Genomic DNA, 21044 nt, shown 5'->3' with positions numbered 1-21044 from the left:
TCAGTAGAGCTGTGAGTTCTTGGAAACCATGTAATAGTAAGATCCTATGATAACATGCTTTATATAAGTCAGATAAGAGTGAGTCTCTGTCTTACATACAATAGTAGACCTTCTGTGTTAGTGTTTGTCAATGGACAGCTAGCTGGTGGCCTCTTAATAGACTTCTGTGAGGAAACCCACCCACCCTACCACCACATCCCCAAGCTTCTAGTGCAGGACATGAGGCACATTTATTAATTAGCTCAAAGCCCTTTACTTGGCCGTAGGTAGAATTGCTGAGATTTTGTTTTTGTTTTGTTTTGTTTTGTTTTGTTTTGTTTTGTTGTTTTTCGAGACAGGGTTTCTCTGTGTAGCCCTGGCTGTCCTGGAACTCACTTTGTAGACCAGGCTGGCCTCGAACTCAGAAATCTGCCTGCCTCTGCCTCCTGAGTGCTGGGATTAAAGGCGTGAGCTGCCACGCCCAGCAATTGCTGAGATTTTGCAGTGAAAGTGTGGAAAATCAGCGCATCATACTTTGTAACGGGACTTTGCTACTTAGCTTTTACCGCTGGCCTACTGTAGTCTCCTTGTGTTATCAATATGTGGAGTTGTATTTTAATTTCTTTTCATGTGTGCATGTAAATATTACCTTCTCTTAGGCTCCTGACCAGCTCTGTTATACCATGAAATGCATAGGGGAAAGAAACAAACTTTTTACATAGTTGCTCCTCTTGACTGAGAAACATGTTTCCAGATTGGCAGTCTCCTTTAGAAGACACTTTACTATGTTTTTCTAGGAAGCCAAATATAACAGTTTTTTTTTTTTCCCAAACCATAACATTAAGCTTAATAGCAGCAGCATGGTAAATTCTCGCCGTCCACTTAGTTCTAATGTGCAGTAACGATTATGGGTTCTCTTGTTAACGCTAATGAGTATAAAAAAAATGTTTCCATAGTTTGAAAGGCTAAATTGAAAGCAACTAGAACTACAACCACATAGAAAAGAAAGGAGGAAAGGCCTGAGATGCACAGGAGAAAGACAGAGCCTCACTTTTTCATTCAATCATGAGTGACGGACACAGCGTGGTATCCAATCCCTACAATTTGCCAGCCATTTAAGTCTGACTGACAGGTCCATACAACTGGCTCAGTAGCTCCCGGGAACCTTGCTTTCTAGCCTTTTGGAATGACTTTGATATGATCTTCACTACTGTGTGTGGACGTTTATCAGCATTATTAATAATATTTATAAGAACCCGACGTGGAAACAGGTGTCTGTTGGGAAACAGGCAAATAACATGGTAGTAAACCCAGAAAGTAGAATATTATTAATTTAATTATTATAAAATTAATATCATTAATTTAATATTAATTAAAAGGAATAGACGTAGTAACACAGTGAGTTTTAAGCATTGTGTTAAGTAAAATGAACCAGTACAAACAACTAAAAATTATATCATCCCTTTTATATGAAACGTCTAGATAAACAAATCCATGGTGACACAAAGTTAAAGGTTATCTAGAGATGAAGGCAGTTGGGAGATGGAGTAGGACATCTAATGACTGGGGGAATGACTGGGGAAATGACTGGGGTTAGTGAAAAGTTCTAAAATTAACTGTGGCAGAGCTTAATATATATTATATACACATTTGCATATAAGTCTATTAAGAGGCCATCTGCTAGCTGTCCATCGACAAACACAAAAGGTCTATTATTGTATGTAAGATAGAGACTCACTCCTATCTGACTTATATAATGCATGTTATCATAAGATCTTACGATTATATGATTTCCAATATATTATATATTGCATATAATATGATTATATGATTTCTCATATATGTCATATGAGAAATTGCTGAACTCTTTAAGTGAATGAGTTGCATGGCTGGCGAGTTATGTGTCACTAGAGCCATCTGACCTGTTTCTATCAGCAGAGGCAGTGATAACCTGAGCACTGAAAGCTTGAAAACGAATGTTATGAGGGAAGGTCAAAAGCCAAGGATGTACTCTACATTGTCTGTCTAAATGAAAACATTCTTTGAAACTGAGTTGAGATTTGATTGTAATGAGGCTCTTCCTTAGAAGACAAGACTCTCCTCTGTCTTCTGCCATTTTTATTGCAATGTTGTTCCGGTCGCTCCTTTTCTGGAGAATTTGGACTTGGGCAGAATTCCTTCCATACTTACCTGACAAGGTCTTGGAGTCCAGTCCTGTGACAGCTGTTGAGTCCAGAGATGGCCATACTGGCCCTCAAGGCTGTTGTAGTAGGATCAGCAGGCCTAAAGGAGGACAGCACTTTCAATGTGTCCGGCACTCAGGGGGTCCATCTTCCTTGTTGGCAATGTGTGTTTCCTCTTAGCTGCCTGTCTTTCTCTAGAAGGAAAATCTCCCAGCCTTCACACCTGGCTTTCTTCTTTGCTGGCATTGACATTGAGGCTAGCATCCTAGCATCCGCATCATTGTTTTGTCTCACAGACACCTGCTTTCATCTGCTTTCTTTTTCATTCTTGTTAGGCCTTCCAGGGAGTAAAGAGTAATGCCTGGGTTTCTGCTCACTCAGGCACCATAGCTGACAGCAAGGAGTACAACCTGCTTCTTTGTTCTGGGGCTTGTTTAAGAGACCACCAAAGGAGTCAGTGAAACTTGAGGTGAACTGTTGTCTCCCTCTGGCTAGTGGGGTAGATGGTAGATGGATTGGGAAATCTTCTAAACTGTGTTTCCAATGCTGTTGGTTGTGGTTTCATTCTTAAAGGAGCCATAGCTGTAACTACCTTTCCATTAATTACACATTGCATTCCTAAAAAATTAGGAGGACCCAACTGTAATTTGCAAACACATAGTATAGGTCACCCAAGAATGGGTGTGTCTTCTCCTGGGATCACTCTGTGTCCGGTTGCCACCCTGGGAACAAATGGGTTTCTTTCCACTGTTTACAATGACAGTTGAAAAGAAGCAGGCACACCAGTTCTCGACATCAGTCTAGTTCCATCTTCACCAAGGTTTCAAGTCATCTAAGAGGCCTGGAATCCGGAGACACTCCAGGGAATTAGTGAGAAGAAATACATAGTAAGTAGGTTAGCTAATGAGGTTATGATATTACTTTTTTTTTACATTGTTTAAGGTATTCCATTATGTCCTTTGGGGGAAAACAGTGTACGGTAATACTTTAACTGGTTCGGGTTGGATTGCCTACAGCCTCCACAGCTTTCTTCACGCTCCCTTTTAGGGATTCTACAGAAGTGTGTTGGCCCACTTTGGTGGCCTCTCCCTCTTGGCATACAAAGCTGGACTCAAGTATTTCTAGCCAAAGGAGCTAGTTCTCTTGACCAGGACCCTTTTTTTTAAAAAAATATTTTATTTATTTACATGCCAAATGTTGCCCCCTCTCCTGGTCTCCCCTCCCAGAGTTCCCCATGCCATCCCCCTCCCCTCCCAGGCATCCCCTTCTCTGGGATATCAAGACTCTACAGGACTAGGCACATCCTCTCCCTCTGGGGCCAGACAAAGAAGTCATTCCTCTGCTACATGTGCGCTGGGGGCCTTGGGCCAGCTTGTGTATGCTCTTTGGTTGGTGACTTAGTCTCTGGGAACTTCCAGGGGTCCAGGTTAGTTGACTCTGTTGTTGACCAGGACATTGAATGTTTAAAACAGGATGCAGTGAATGTGAAGTCTTTCCAAACAGCAACTTCTTTCAAGGGGTGGGGGAAAAGGACTCTTAGGCTCAGAAGGCAGGCTGTTGGTATTTCTCTCTGAAGAGGAGACGCCATGGTCTCATACTGTCTCATTGATGATCGTAGCTTTTCTGTTGTTCTATGACAGTTTATGGCACTATGGGTGTGGCTCAGTAGTAGAGCCATGTTTTTGTGTGTTCAAAGCCTGGGTTCAACCCCACCCCCCGAGGACTGGGGAGGTGAGGGGAGTGAGAGAGAGAAAATTTTAAAAGTTTTGATTCACTATGATACCGCTAATTTTAATAAGGAGGCCATGATCTTCGTTCCGAGGATCAGCTTGTGAGCAGCACCATCTTACGTGTGTTGTTCTAGGAAGAAGTACACTGTGCTCATTCAGCGTGTGCGTCTTCACTAATGACGGCCATGCAATGTGGGTGGCTTGATGGGCCCTAATTGCTTCTAGTACACGGATTCCATTTGCTGCTAGGTGACTGTAGGTGATTTGGGTGCAATATTATGATGGAGGCGTTACCGGATATCATCCAGATGAGCAGGCTTCAGCTCAGTGAGTGCGATGTAAACCTTTCCTCGCTGCTCTCCATCTTTCATAGAAAAAACTTATGAATATGCTATAACTCTGTTCCTGCGCTGGGTAGGCTCAGAATCCAGAGTATTTTTTCAGAATGTTCGCTAAATGGTCTAAGTCAGGGAGAAAGGGGAGAGGGACAAATAGTCTTCTTAAACTCAGACAAGTTTTTTTGTTTTGTTTTGGCTCGGTTTGCCTTTTCAAGACAGGGTTTCTCTGTGTGGCCTTCACTGTCCTTGAACTCACCCTGTAGACCAGGCTGGCCTCAAACTCAGAGATCTGCCTGCTTCTGCCTCCCAAGCACTGGGATTAAAGGCATCCGCCACCACCCAGCAATGAGATTATTTTTTTTTAAGATTTATTTATTTATTTATTTATTTATTTATTTATTTATTATATGTAAGTACACTGTAGCTGTCCTCAAACACACCAGAAGAGGGCATCAGATCTTATTACGGGTGGTTGTGAGCCACCATGTGGTTGCTGGGATTTGAACTTCTGACCTTCGGAAGAGCAGTCGGGTGCTCTTACCCATTGAGCCATCTCACCAGCCCGAGATTATTTTTAAGACATTGTGAAACCCAGTGAATCCAGTATCATTGAGATAGATCTTCAATCTCAGAGACAGTCTTACAGCCACGTCTGTAGGAGGCCTAAAACTGTCCTAGGCTGGCTTCTGGAAGGTAGTTGGCATTAGACAATAAAAGATAATGCTTTTGTACCTTGGATACTGCTGCATCTTGGCAACAAGCAGTCTCTGTCTCCCTTGAGGGAGTCAGGATGCCAAGCTAGCTTTGAGGAAAGGAGAATAGAATATTGGTGCAAGGTAAAATCGGGACCAAGAATCCCAAATTTGCATTCTCCCATTCTCCAGAAAGGGACAACAGCAATCTTTGTGTATTTTTGTATGTTCCCTTTTAACAGTGTCTGCTTTCTCCTTGTGATGGGATAGGAGTTCTATGTGACAAAGAGATTACTTTGGACCCCCACGAGAGGTCCTGGTGGGTGGTCTCACTACTGGAAATGGAGTCCACAGTCATCAGTGTCATCTGGGAGCTTGTTAGGACCTCAGGCCGAGGCCTCTCCAAGAACTACTGAATCCACGTCTGCATTTTAATGAGACCCCAAGGTGTTCTTACGCATGTTAAATTTTGAGCGTGCCTGGCTTAGGCATCATGGCTATGCATTTTCTGGTCGTAAGTACATTAATTTCCCTGTGTTTCTGTTTGTTTGTTTATTTTCGGTGCAAACCCAGAGCCTTGCTCATACAATGCAGTCTCTGAGTTGCATTGCAACCCTCTCGACATCATTAAAATGGCTGTGCATTTGCCAGACTTTGCCAGCATTATGACATGCTGGTGTGAAGAGGAGTTGGCATGTGGGGGTGTAGCAACCATCAACATCAGGATAAATGGTTCCTGGTGGTGTTTTCCTTAGTCTGGGAGCTGGAGGACAGTGTGGGCTTAGTCTTGCTCTGCTGCTGTCTTGATGAATAATACTTCACTGTTCACATTTGCAAGGCAAGCATCTTTACTGTAAATAGGAAATATTGAGCCTAGAAAACGTCTGTAGGTGCTAGAAAAAGGTGGCTCTAATTATGCCTAATATGCACAGCTATATTTTTTTAGGTAGAATTTTGTTTTGCTTCTCAGGCTGGTCACTCCTGGGCTCAAGTGATCCTCAGTTTCAAACGTAGCAGAGACAACAGGCATACCCGCCCCACCCTGCCCAGTGATGGATCTAACTATTCTATTCCATGATACTTAAAAGAAGTGAATGAGGGTAAAAAACAGACCGTAGAGTGTAGAGTCTTTGAGACTTAGCTGGGACAGGGTCCCTGGGAGGTATCTGAAGTGTTGAATGACTACTGGTGAGGAAGTTGTCCAACTCGGAAGGATAATGATAATCAAGGATATCTCCTAATTGCTTTTCTGCTTATATCTCCTTTTGTATGGAAAAGGGTTTCTGTTTAATAAAGAGTTTGGGCTTTGGAAGCACTGTTTCTTTTTCTTCTTCTTTTTCTTTTTCTTTTTCTTTTTCGTTTTCGTTTTTCTTTTCCTACCTCCTCCTCCTCCTCTTCCTCCTCCTCCTCTTCTTCTTCTTCTTCTTCTTCTTCTTCTTCTTCTTCTTCTTCTTCTTCTTCTTCTTCTTCTTCTTCTTCTTCTTCTTCTTCTTCTTCTTCTTCTTCTTCTTCTTCTTTTTTTTTTTTGTCACTATGAACTTTGGGAAGTATGTCATTTCTTTTCTATTTTAAGAATCTGGCTCCGGCTGATGCCCACCCCACAGGGTCAGGCCATGTCTGCTGCTGTACAGGTCCCCTTTCCTGTGCTTTTAGAAGATGATATTATTCTACATTAGGATGCAGTTCACACGTCAGTTGAAGGCCTTCCTTTAGCCCTTGGAGCACAAGGATGTACCGAGTTTGCCATTATTGTGTACCAGTTTTTGAAAAGTCAAATTCATGTATAAAACAGTTTGTCAGGCTGGTGTGTTGGAGGAAAACAAGAACAAGTGAAATCATTTGTTTGGGAGGAATATTTTGGCATGGATTCTCTGAAGTTGGGTAAACATAATTTTTCCATGTCCCCATCTGGGCACACAGTAGCAGTCCTTCTGCCCACAGAAGGAGTTTGCACACATTAGTCGAGTTACCAGTCTGAATGTCTAGGCATAGATAGATGGTTACCATGTGTGCGGATTGTATGTGTGTATACATCATTATATATTATCTCTGTGTATAGAGTTGAAGGCACAGCCCCCCCCTCAGAGATGCTGTTTTTGTTAGAGCCTCCTTGTATCTTTTTTGGTGGCCTCTTCTACTTACTTCTAGTACAGATTTCATTCCCTACCTGACCTGGACACCCAGACTCCTGTCATTCACGTCTCCTCTGTGTAAATCTTATGAGCCAAACTGTTCTTTATGTAGCAAAAGCAAAGTCCTGCTGACAGCCTGTGTTTGTTTGTTTGTTGTTGCCTATTACAGTTCCTATCAGGTGGGGGCGGTTGTTCTTTCTGCCCTTCGCCGTTTGCTTTATGACGTATATTGATGTAACTATCAGATGTATTGGTTTGTTTATTTCAGAGAACAAAGTTGGGTTTATCAAACTCCGCTGACTCTCACTGAGAGAATCGCATTCTGCATGCACCATGAGTTAACTACTAGCATCATAATTTTGTATCATTACATCACAAGGTATGGCGGGGTCACTGGCCATCTTTCTTCCTTCTGCCCATGCGCTTGCTTCTGGTGTTTCCCAGAGAGTGCAGCAGTTGGAATACACAGCTGCAGAACCTGTGTGCACATTAACTTTAACAACACATCTATGGTGTATGGGCTGGCCCAAGACTGCCCCCTTGTAAATTCCTTTCTATAGGATGTATTTCAAAAATGTGCACTACTAGATCTAGCCCTCAGTAAAATTCTTGGGAGTTTGGGACAGATTGTGAAATAGATGTCATACCATTTCAATTGTTTTTAAGTATTTAAACAGCAAAAGTACTTCATTTGTTATCAACTCAGTTGCTCTGTTAGTCTCATGGGTCAGGAATGGTGGCATATACTTTCAATTCCAGCACTTGGGAGCCAGAGGCAGGAGCATGACTGTGAGTTCAAGGATAGCCTGGTCTGCATAGCCTGTTCCAGAACAGCCAGGATTGCATAGAGAAACACTGTCTCAATAAACCAAACAAGCAAAAACAAAGTGTGGGGGTAATTTACCCTGGTACTTATAGAAGACATCTGGGCCAGCCGTTCTAAAAAGTCTCTTTTAGGTTGATGGGTCATTGAGGCCAGGCAGTACCAATCAGAGAGGCCTTTGAGTCCATTCAGTGGTAGGAAGGGCTATGTGTTTTATAACTGGGTCTCTACTTGGCTGCTCTAGGAACAAACAAGGGAGCTAAACTCTGGAAAGCTAGGGAATCTTGCTCCGGGGTCCATTGGAAGAGGAGCAGCTAGCTGAATGCAGACAGGAAAGAACAGGTTCAGAGGCACAAAAGCCCATCAGCAGTTGGCATGTGCAGACTTTCTGTGTGAAACTCAAGGTCATTCTCCAGACTCTTGTTCAATAGGAAGAGAATCTCCTGAGGATGCTCGTCACACATGAGTCCCCTAGGCTTGTTTCTTAGACTGATTCATTAGGTGAGCTCCTGACTAGCTAGCTGTGTGTTTCCAAGTACTCCAGGTAAGCCTTATGCTGGATCATTGGGGGAGAGGAGTATTCTACAGTATACAGTATAATTATGCTCTACAGAATATAATTCTTTGTTAGGTGGCTTCTAACATGAAGTGTCATGAATAATATAAGTAGACCGCTGTATCATGGTTGTATATCTTATGGATATAGTAAGTCCACTGGTGCTTTCCAAAGAAGCCATTTTAATGGACTCCTTAGTGAATCTCCCTAGAATGTTTGTCAATACAGTTGAAATTTGTTAGATGGGCGGACTCTGAGATGAACAAGATCTCTGAACTCACTGTCTCTTTATCTTCTCATGTGCCTCTCAGAATGCTGGTGTTCATAGATTAGAAATGCATAGAGCAAAAATAGGAGGCAAAATAAAACAAAAAGCACAAGCCTAGATCTCTGAACCTGAGGCCAGCCTGGTCTACAGAACAAGTTGCAAACTACACAGAGAAACCCTCTCTCGGATAAGCAAAACAAAACAAAACACAAAAAACATGTGTAAGATCTAAAATAATTTATCTGTGATCTAAAGAAGTTACATGGAAAATAAAACTCTTAGATATCTGCATATCATGGACAATAACTTGTGTATAACAGGGGCTTGATAAACACTTGAGGTTTTCCAGTACACTTCTAAGCGTGAATTGGTGCCCATAGCTATGACTAACTAATGAAGCCCATAGTTCCAGGGATACTGTGGCGGCAGAGAGAGCTTGGCAGCAGCAGAAGGTGGCTGGACACCCTGTGTCTACAATCAGGAAGCTGAGAGCAACGGCTAATTACTCTCCAATCACTTTCCCCTTTTTATTTAGTGCAGTCCATGGAATGTTACTGCCCAGGCTTAGGGTGGGTCTTCCCTAATACAATACAGATAATTCCTCACAGATATGCCCAGAGCTGCTTCCACAGTGCTTCTAAATTGCATCTACTTGACAATCAAGATTAATCATGACAGGAGGGCTCATTATAAAGAGATAAATGTTGCCAGACCCCAGAATCAGAGAGCAGCCGGCCTCAGACAGTAAGACGCTCTCCTCCCTTTGCTCTGCATCTGCACTTTTCCTAGAGGGACAGACAGACAGGACACCTCTGTCCCTGTTTAGTAGAGTGACGACCCTGCAGTGCGTCTAGCTCATAAATTCATTCCCTTGGTAGATCTCACAGTTTCAGTTCCAGACTCTTTGCAGAGGACCAGCTGGCCAGGCTGAGTCTGTGCAGACTGGCTCATGGATTGCACAAGGCTACCTAGAAGGTTCCCTGTACATCTGGAGACAGTGAGATATCATGCAGAGGTGAGCTGTTGAGAAAGGATTCGTTTACTCCCAAATGCAATGTCTATATGAACAGTGTTAATGGTTTTGTAATTTTCCAGTGCCTAGGTGGTATTTCCCCATAAAGATAATATATTGGGGCTGGAGAGAGGCTGGAGAGATGGCTTAGCGGTTAAAAGCAGTGGCTGCTCTTCCAGAGGTCCTGAGTTCAATTCCCAGCAACCACATGGTGGCTCACAACCATCTCTAATGGGACCCCATGCACTCATCTGGTGTGTCTGAAGACAGCAATAGTGTACTCATGTGCATAAAATGAATAAATCTTTTTTAAAAAGATAATTTATAAAACATTGCATTTCTTTTGTATCATCATATAAGCCAGAGATTTAGTCATCCTATCTCATGTCACCCAGGTAATCCCTGGTCATGTTCAAGTTTTAGATCCACTTCTGCAGAAGGGGAGCCTTCCAGTCACCCCACTTTGTTTGTTCATATCCATCCTTTCTACATCTAATGAGATCAAAAGAGTTTTCTTTTTTCTTTTGCCCAAAGGAGGGAGGATTTAGAAAGTGTGTGTGGAGCTGGAAATGAGCTATAATCACATACTCCTTACCTAATTTATATAAGTCTCAGTGCCAGTTCTTGAAAAAAATAAAAAGAGACCAAGATGGAGAATAGAACAAAAACATAATTACTATAACGCAAAGTAAAAAGGAAATTCGGTATGAGCAGAGATAAGATTAGGGTAGGGATTAACTAAGAAGTTTTGAAAAGCATTTCTCCTGGATAAGCCTTAAAATAGAAATCAAAGGACCAGGGATCTCACTCAGCTGGTAAAGTGCTTGCCTTGCAAGAATGAGACTCTGAGTCTGACCTGCAAAAACCACGTTAAAAGGAAAAGAACGAAAACTGCACATGGTGGTAAATGCTCGTAATTCATGTGTGTGCTGGGGAGCTAGAGATGGGTCGACCCTGGGGCCAGGCTGGCCAGGCCAGCATACATGGTGAGCCCTAGACCAACAAGAGACACTGCACTCCTAAAATTAAAGTCAGCAGTACCTGGGGAACGACTACTGGAGGTGGTTCTGTAGCCTCTACGCACATTCGAAGACACAGGCCCATGCCCTTGCCTCAGCTTTATCCTAGTTAGTTACTTTCACGTGGGCACTCTGTGTGGGTTTCCCCTTCCTTCTGGATTGTGGAAGAAGAAGCCTGGGGTTCTAAAGAAAAGCAAAACAAAAACTATTTGAGGAAAGCAAATCCTAACTTCCTGTAGAGTGAAGGTTGCATTTAGCGCTGCTCTACAGTATCACCAAAATCAACCATTGTGGGTGGGAGAGGACCCAGGGTTGGTTCCCAGCGCCCACATGGCAGCTCACAGCCATCTGTAACTCCAGTCCCAGGAGATCCAGGACATCCTCTAACCTCTCCTGACACATACAGTACTCACGATGTCAGGTAGACACATCCATATACATACAGATTAAACAAAGCCTTTGTTCAAAGTTCATGACAGGTGAACATTTAATGACATAGCACCACGTTCTTGAACATGTCACTTCGGTGTCTCCTCTGGTTCTTGAACATGTCACTTCGGTGTCTCCTCTGGAACTTAGCGCTGTCGGATTCTTTGGTCACTGGTTTCCCTTTCTTTCTTTCTTTCTTTCTTTCTTTCTTTCTTTCTTTCTTTCTTTCTTTCTTTCTTTCTTTCTTTCTTTCTTTCTTTCTTTCTTTCTTTCCTTCCTTCCTTCCTTCCTTCCTTCCTTCCTTCCTTCCTTCCTTCCTTCCTTCCTTCCTTCCTTCTTTCTTTTCCATCTCAAAGTTTTGTTCACATTAATGGTCTGCAATTTATCTTTCTCCATCATCTCTGTGCTTAGGAGACACGAGCTAAATCAGGAAAGATTTCATTAAAGATAATTTCACAAGCACTCCACCTGCCATTAGTGATAAGGAGTCCTACAGATTATTGATAGCTTTTGCTTTTGAGGAATTTATAATCTTGGTTTAACAAAAACTGGCCACATAAATTCACATATGAATATACTGGTTATATACATCTGTGTGTATGTTTGAAATAAACCACATTATGAACACATGTCAAGTGCCAAATAAGGCTGATTTTATAGTGTTCATTTCGTGAACGATTAAATGCACCAGCCAAGTGCAGTGTTTTAATTAGATTTATTATTTTCTTCTCCTGAGGAAAAACACTTAAGGATTTCCTAAATATCTCACTGAGAGATAAAAATCATGTTTACAAATTAAATATAACAATTATTAATAGTTGCTGTAAGTCGCTCTCCAATGCCAGGCATTGAGTTCTTTGACTTGTGTTGTATCTCCATTTTCAAGTGTTTGCATAGCTACATTGCTCTTTGTGTATGTCCCTAAGCTGGCTGGATGAGGTAGTCTCAAGTTGCCCATTTTAGCATAAATATTGGGATTTTGATTTCAGTTGTATATTTAGACACACAAAAGAAATTGGGAGTTGCTGGCCCAGAAAGTTTAATTTTATTTCTAAATATCATTTGGCCTTCATTCATAGTCTGTGACAATACTGATGACAGCTTTGTGCTGGCTTCAAGTTTTATGTCAAATTGACACAAGTTAGAATCATTCGAGAGGAGTGAGCCTCAATTGAGGAAGTGCTCGCATCAAATCAGGTATGGCTCGTTCCCTGAGCTGGTGGTCCAGCATTCTTTAAGAAAGCAGGCTGAGTAGGCCTTGAGAAGCAAGCCTGTAAGCAACACCCCTCCATGGCCTCTGCATCAGCTCTTGGCTCCAGGTTCCTGCCCTGACTTCCCTCAGTGATGGAGTTACCTGGATCTGTGAGCCAAATAAACTCTTTCTTCCCAAAGATGCTTTTAGTTCATGTTGTTTCATCACAGCAACAGCAACCCCAACTAGGATAAGATATACTTCATATGTTCTATGTTCCAGATGCTTATCTAGGCAGTATACATACATGTACACATACAGATACATATACATACATAATACATATACATATGGATGGAGTTTTGTGGTGTATTTCAGGCTGGCCTCAAACCCATGACTCTCTAGTCCCAGCCTCCCAAGTACAATGATTACAGGTACATGCTACCCCACTCATTCAAATGCTTATGAATACAGTCTTCTCAGCTACTCTGGGATAAGTTCTATAATGTTAAATTTTCAGATGAAGAAATTGAAGAGAAGTAACTTAGAGCAGGCCCCTCAAGCAATAAAGAGGTAAAGCCACAGTTCAGCGTGGCTCCATGACACCCGCAAACACTGTACGAGCCGCCTTGCTAACAAACACTGTACAGCAAACACTGTACAAGCTTCCTTGCTAACAAACACTGTACAGGCTGCCTTCCTTACAAACACTGTACAAGCTGCCTTGCTAACACTGTACAGGCTGCCTTGCTTACAAACACTGTACAGGCTGCCTTGCTAACAAACACTGTACAGGCTGCTTTGCTAACAAATACTGTACAGCAAACACTGTACAGGCTGCCTTGCTAACAAATACCGTACAGCAAACTCTGTACAGGCTGCCTTGCTAACAAACACTGTACAGGCTGCCTTGCTAACAAATACTGTACAGCAAACACTGTACAGGCTGCCTTTCTAACAAACACTGTACAGGCTGCCTTGCTAACAAACATTGTACGGGCTGCCTTGCTAACAAATACTGTACAGCAAACACTGTACAGGCTGCCTTGCTAACAAACACTGTACAGGCTGCCTTGCTAACAAACACTGTACGGGCTGCCTTGCTAACAAATACTGTACAGCAAACACTGTACAGGCTGCCTTGCTAACACTGGTTTCATGACCTACATTGGTTGCATTCATCTGAATTCTTATCTTACACTGTCACACGGTTGTCACACTTATACTGTCACACTGTTGGCCTTCCTTTGTGTCCTGTTTACTCTCTGTGACTTTAACACCTGTGAGACTGGGACTACCCTCGAGTCTCCCTTGTGTTCTTGACTCACATTGCCCTTTGTGTTAGTTATCAAGAACATGAACACTTTTTAAAATAGTAGACTGATGGTTTTCATAGTAGTGATTTATTAAGTTTAAAACTCCCTTATTAGATAATTATTTTATAAAGTGTAGAATTGATGCTTTCTAATGACAGAGGAAGTTCTGCCCTTTAAGTATTACAACAAAAGTAATTAAGAGTTAAGAGGCTAGTATTCCATCTTTAAAAATATGTTGAAGAAGGCTGAAGGGATGACTCCATGGTTAGGAGAACTGCCTGCTTTGTCGGAGGACTTGTGTTCAATCCTCAGTGCCCCATGGTGGCTCACAACTGTCTATAACTCCAGTTCCAGAGGATCTGACACCCTCACACAGACACACATGCAGACAAAACACCAGTGCACATAAAAAAATAAATAAAAGCAAATCATTAGGAAAATATTGTTAAAATTTTGTGGAAAAACACATATAATACAAAATGCCAGTGTGCCCACTTTAGATCAGACCACTCAGGGGCAAGTGCATTCACAATCGTAGCTGTCACCAGGACTCTAAACCCAGGACATTCCCATTGTCTCAACAGGAAGCCCAGTAGGGGAGCTGGCAATTAAAAGCATTGCCACACAAGCCTGGTGATGTGAGTTCCATTCCTGTGACCCAGGTAAAGGTGGAAGGGGAGAGCCAGCTCCATGGTTCCCTGACCATCACAGGCACTGTGGCATGTGTCCATGTGCTCTATGTGTGTGTGTGTGTACACAAATAATCACAGTGATGATGATGATGGTCACGGTGATAGTGATGGAGTTAAATAAATAAAATGAGTTTTCAAAGAATGCTCATCTGGCCTGGGGAGCTGGCCCAGTGCCTGCTATACAAGCAGGAAGCTCTGACTTTTTGAATCCCCAACACCCACGTAAAAGCCACATATGGCAGTGTAAACTGTACTCCCAGTCCTAAGGAATTCAGGAGAAGCAGAAGGAAGATCCCTGGAGTTTGGTGACCAGATTGGCTACCTGAATTTATGTGCTCCAGGTTCAATAAGACATCCTTCATCAAGGAACAAAGGAAATTAGGATGGAGAGCACTTGAAAAAGGCATCCAATAATGTTGGCCTCTGGCCTCAACACTCAGTCCACACAGCCTTGTGAACTTACACACACACTACATCACACACACATACACATTCACACACGCACATACATACACATTCATGCACACACACACACATTCATGCACACACATACACACACACATACACACACTTTCACTTGGCATTATTTTTCACAATTCATCTACCTTGTATACCACATCAGTTTATTCCTTTTTTATTATTTAATGATATTTCTCTGTACGAATATATTACATTTTGATTCTCTAGTCACTTGTCAATCAATGTTTGGATACTTTATGTTGGCTTTTGTTACTGGAACTGCCATGAAAATTCGTGTACAAATAAGTATTTTGACCTGTTTTTAATTATTTTGTATTTATTTCTAGGAGTGGAACTGTAGTACCATGCAGTAAGTATACGTTTAGTTTGAGGGAACTCCAAGATCTTTGTTATGATCTTTATGTTGTATGACACATCCGTGCATTACGCTCCTCTTCCTGCTCTTCCTGGAGCTGACTGCTCAGCTCGCCCTGTCAGTTTGATTGTCTGAGGCATGATCCCTTTTGATCCCTTTTCCCCACCCTCATGTCAAGCAGCAGATTCCCAGTATCTCTCCTTTTTTCTTTTTCTCTCTTTTTAGTTTCATCATGCTGTTTAATCTAGCACGTTACCTAGAAAGGCTTGTAGTAGCGAGAGTCCAAATACTCCTTCAGCGAGCGTGTCTCCTAGAGACCATTACACCCACTGCTCTACTTGCCTCTAGCCTCTTGTCTCCAGCAATGGTGAGCCGATTCCTTTTCCTTGGGGAAGAGAATTCATGGTTTGTTGCCCTTGCCTATAACAAAAATGTTGGAGAGCCGAGTGGCAAAGCTGTTGCCATTGGCATCTTTTCATTCACTTGAACCACATCAAAAGAGCTGGGATGCAGTTCTTCCCAAGTTAGTACCTCCAGTCACCATACAGATTCCCAGTGTCAAGCTTGATGAGGTCAGGTGTTTTGCCTGTCTCCTTGGTTACGGTTGTGACTAGGACGAGCATTGTGGCTCACCAGATGAGGGGTTCCTTTTGTGAGGGATCTTTCTCACCTTGCACAACTTGTGCTTGGCTTCCTCAGGTGTAACACAATGAACAGCAAAACGACCTTGGTGTCACAGATCTGTCAATGCTGACGGCATCCATAAACCCAGCAGGGCAGGTTATGTCAATCCTGACTCTGCCATCAATCTTAATGAAGCGCTGCATGAATCTCCAGTCTGGACGTACTAAGTCTGTTCCTTAGAAAATGATCAGAGGCAGGCATTCCTTCAGCTTGTGAGGAACAGTGGATGGACCAGGAGCAAACATGCCAGTCACCTTATCCAGCCGCTAAGTGCATCAGATGTTTCTTAGGACCACAGGCCATGGCTGTGCTAGGAACAGAAAGAGCCACACCTAAGTAGTGAACCTTTATGAGTGCCGGTTTCACTACTGAAAAGCCATGGCTATTTCGAGCCGTAATAATGATGAAGAAAGGTGACACATTTAAAACTCTCAGTGCAGTGGACCTCAGCCTCTCTCTCTCTCTCTCTCTCTCTCTCTCTTTCTGTCTCTCTCTGTCTCTCTCTGTCTCTGTCTCTCTTATTATTTGCTGTTATGATGTGAGCTTTGTACCTGTAAAGTATGTGCTCTGCCATTGGCTGCATACCTACCCGGTTAACCGTTATTTATCATTTTCTAACCACTCATCTGTCTCATGTTTGGGTATCTTAAATCCACCGTGCTGCTACCAGAACTTGTAAAATGCAAATTTGATCCTACGGTTTCCCTCCTTTATATTTCTGTTTTAAGTCTCCATGACTACAGGATGAAGGCCAAATTCCTTAACTTGGTTGGAGGCTTCGTTCTTATTGTCTGCTGACCTTTAAAGCCCCTTAATAAGACAGGTACCTCTATATACACAGAGAAACACACACAGAGACCACACACACACACACACACACACACACACACACACACACACACAGAGGCAGAGAGAGAGAGAGAGAGAGAGAGAGAGAGAGAGAGAGAGAGAGAGAGAATCACTACAGGATAATTACAGTTTCAAGTCATTCGCTGAATTTCCTGATTTTCTTGACGTTTCTACTATGACCTCTGAGAGGTCTCTCGATTTTCATGAACACTTAGCTGTATGTTTAAAGGAACACTTGGTATATTTTACTGAGTTTTTTTCTCTCTCCCCAGTTTTTTTGAGGGAGGCTTTTTAAAGTTATCTAGTCTACTTTATTGACAAGAATAAAAAAAAATAGTCTTATATTTCTTTTCTGGTCTCCTGCCTATTTCATGTCTTATCTCTGTATTTTCTCATTGCCTCTTAGACAAGTTTCCTGAAGGGCCAGCATTAGGTCTAATTCTTCAGTATATCGCTAGGCTGTGGAACATAGTATTTTATGTAATATCTACTTAATGAATATTCACCAAGTTATATGTTTATTCAGATTATTTGTTCACCTTAGAAAATTCACAACAAACTAATTGCTGTAGTTATTAAATAAGGATCTATGCAGACACCAGCTGCTGAGCAATCCTGGTGCATAAGGGAACTTGTCCCGGATGGCTGTGTTTGTGTTTCCATGGTTACAGCCCCCTGTGCGCAGATCAATTTTGTATCCTGTCTGTGAATGTGGTTTCCATGTGCCACTTCCCCAGATTGTAGATTGTAGCATAATCTTTCAGCAGAATTATGAAGATAATTTCCTATGAGAATGGTGGCCTCTGGCTTTTATTTTTTGTTATTACTTGGCTTTTTGAGGCACAGTTTCATGTATCCCAGACTGTCCACAAACTCACTGGTTAGTCTAGGACGGCCTTGAATTCTGGTGCTTTTCCCTTTACTTTCCCAGTGGCAGGGTTACAGATATGCACTCCTATGTCCAATTCATTTTTTTTTAAATCCTTTTATTCCTTCCACTTCCCTCAACTGAGGATTGGACCCAGAACCTCCTGCACACTGGGCAGTTAAGCTGTAGCCCCAGTCTATCTAGCAAGTGAACACAAGGCGAGCATCTGTTTTTGTAACTCAAGGGAGTATTTTTAGGGTTACTGCCATTTCTTCACTACAGACTTAGTAACTTAAATGTCCTATGTTTCTGTATAAAATTCTTTTTTAAAAACCACTTTAAATATGGCACATACCCAAATTCACCCATTTGTAGTAAGTACATAGTTCAGTGGAGGGAAGTCTAAATAATTATTAACATAGGGGGGGCTGGTGAGATGGCTCAGTGGGTAAGAGCACTTGACTGCTCTTCCGAAGGTCTGAAGTTCAAATCCCAGCAACCACATGGTGGCTCACAATCACCCATAATGAGATCTGATGCCCTCTTCTGGTGCGTCTGAAGACAGCTACAGTGTACTTACATGTAATAAATAAATAAATAAATAAATAAATAAATAAATAAATAAACAAACAAACAAATAAATGTGTGTGTGCACCACCAATATCTGGCTGATATTGTTTTAAAAAATTATTAACATAGAAAAATGAAAACTTTCTGAAACACGATGGCTCCTTCAACTTCTCAGAACTTCTATCACATGATTGTGGAGAAAAAGGTCCGGAGCTATGTTACACTGCATGATAGGGAAGTGTCAGGAAGTAGCAAGGAGACAGGTAGGAAGAGACAGGTTTACGTCTGTTCATGTCAGAAGAATTTGTGACAGTTGGTGTTAGCTGAAAATCCATCAGCAGTAGTGTCCAGACTAGGCAGAAGTCGGCTAGCCAGGAGTTCTGTAGTGATGCCTCAGACTTCCACCTGGTGATTGTGGTTTCCATTTCAGATCTCCTCAGAGTTTATTCATAGGAGCAAACCCACTCATTTGTTTGGTTTTGGCCTTAGAGTCTCTTGGATTCCGTTCACTATTTGAGGGGACAGTCCATCACAGCAGAGAGAGCATGGCGGCAGTTCCCAAGAGACAGCTGATCACACTGTGTTTACAGAAAGGAAGTAGAGAGATGAGCGTGGTGCTTCCTCTGGGTTATATTACATGATGTTTGAGTTCTCCTTCACCGGTGAGAAACTGAAGTCTAGACAGAGAGAGAGACAGAGAGAGAGAGAGAGAGAGAGAATTAACATGTGGCTATTTGTATAATGTTACTTTGTTGAAATTTGGTGGTCACATGGTAAGGTTTTAGCAAAGCAAGGAATGTCACGGATCGCTTAGCCTAGGTCACACATTATATGGGTTGTGGCATTCAGATACAAGAGGTTACACATGTCACCCCAAATCAAGCAGCCTGTTAGAGGCAGAACTGGGATGAGAGTCCATATAGTTTTAAAACAAATGAATTACTCATTTTAATAACAAAGGAAAAATAAGAGTAACTTATTGGATAAAATAATAACGGGTTCAAGATGAGGTCATGTCTAGACCCCTTATGTATCACTAGTGAAAGCTGGGAGGCTCAGGATTTTTAGGGGCCCAGTAGGCTTGGGAGTTCCTAAAATTCCCTGTGAATGATAGCATCCAAACACCTGCCAAGTGCTCATCATGGGACTTATACTTGTTCCAAAGAGACACCATCCTTCCACGAACTGCTTCCGTTTTACCCCAAGTGTGGGTTCATCTCGGTGTCTTGTATGAGTAACACAAACAACAAATGTATTAAAACAGCAAAGCACTCAGAACTCTAGCCACCAGCAACATTAAAAATAGTGAAATATTCAAGAACAATGAAGAGAAGCCACCCGGTAAAGGAAGCTGGGTTCAGCTGAAGCTGGGCTGGGAACAGATCAGGTGGTTGAAGCCTGGGCGGGGCTGCTGAGGGTCACGTGGACGGACAGCAGCCCTGCCCTTCAGGTTAAGCAAGACCAAACACTGCAGCGATCAGTAACTTTATGATTGACTTGAGCATATCAAGTCTGCTCTTGCTCGCTCCTGTGTGCATGTGGTGCTGGCGCTTGAACCCAGGGCCTAGTTCAGACCCTACCATGGAGCTGCACTCCCGGCCCATGTTGTTCATATTCTGAGATCTCATGAGATCGATTTTCTTTTTTTCTTTTTCTTTTTTTAAAACATTTATTTTATTTAAATGAGTACACTATAGCAGTCTTCAGACACACCAGAGGAGGGCGTCTAATCCCATTACAGATGGTTGTGAGCCACCATGTGCTTGCTGGGAATTGAACTCAGTACCTTTGGAAGAGCAGTCAGTGCCCTAACCACTGAGCCATCTCTCCAGCCCGAGATCGATTTTCTTGCCTAAATAAAATGGACATACTTGGGATTGGGAGCATCTGGACTTGCCTCCACCTCCTAAGCCTGAAACTCCATCTTTTACCGGAGCTTCCTAAGGAAGGCAAGCTATTCTGTGTGCTTGCCAGTTCTGTCTTCACCATTTTGCTGTTACATCAAATATCCTGTGCTGTTTGTATATGTCCACTGAGGCCAAGTAGTAAAACGAAGAGCATTTTATCCTGTCGTTTGTAATACGGAGAACATTTCTGAGAATCCTGTTAGGAGGTATGAATATTTCCAGTAAGTCTTTTACAGAATATCTTCAGCCACAAAAATCCTGTGAAATTTAGTTCCGTAATTGCATCACACGCCTTTGGTGCCGTCGTCGGAGTCGGAATTCCCTTGGGAAAACACCAACTTAATTGCCAAACTTTATCTCTGCTTCCCACAGTATACCTGCAAAGTGCTTATCATACCGGGAATTACGCTTGTTCCAAGGGGGAGCTATCCCTGCGAATTACCCAATTAGCCACTGCTCCATAGCTTATCCTTCATCTCCAAGCCTGGGAATCCCTTCCGCCAAGTACTGATACTTATTTGTAAGCTTGCAAATTGAAATGAATGTGTTCCTGCTTCTCATCTCCTCTCTGCGTAAGATGACCTTCAGCTGCGCTTTTGGGAAATGATTTATATGTCTAGGTTAAAAAAAAAAACAACTTTGTGTTATATGTAGAAAGTGATTTAAGCTTTTTAAAGAACTCTATCTTACAGTGTTTCTTGGCATCTGAAACAATGTCGTCGTCAACAGACATAAAAGAACAATAGAAAGATAATTCTACAGAGCAGTACATAATTGCCTGTCAGTTATGGATAAAACCACCAGCATTACGACACTTTGTCCTTCCAGAGAGGAGGAATGCTTGTCACACATCTGACCTAGTGTAGTTCAGTGTGGGGGAAGTCACTCTGTAAAGTCTGTTCCTTCCACTTGATATTGCAGGCTTATTCTTCATTACTGGGGAGAGTAGAGGCGAAGGGGATCTGTTGCA

General features: G+C 42.3%; 1 protein-coding gene and 1 pseudogene across 11 annotated transcripts in view; one reads left to right on the top strand and one right to left on the bottom strand.

Annotated features, from left to right (window-relative positions):
* Positions 1-21044, top strand: part of Frmd5 (FERM domain containing 5) — a 261559-nt gene that overhangs the window by 72375 nt on the left and 168140 nt on the right. The window lies entirely within an intron of this gene.
* Positions 15419-16214, bottom strand: Gm14020 (predicted gene 14020; annotated as a pseudogene).

Source organism: Mus musculus, chromosome 2 (assembly GCF_000001635.26).
Source record: "Mus musculus strain C57BL/6J chromosome 2, GRCm38.p6 C57BL/6J".
Taxonomy (NCBI): domain Eukaryota; kingdom Metazoa; phylum Chordata; class Mammalia; order Rodentia; family Muridae; genus Mus; species Mus musculus.
Note: the sequence above shows the minus strand (reverse complement) of the source record. Positions and strands in the feature narration are given on the sequence as shown.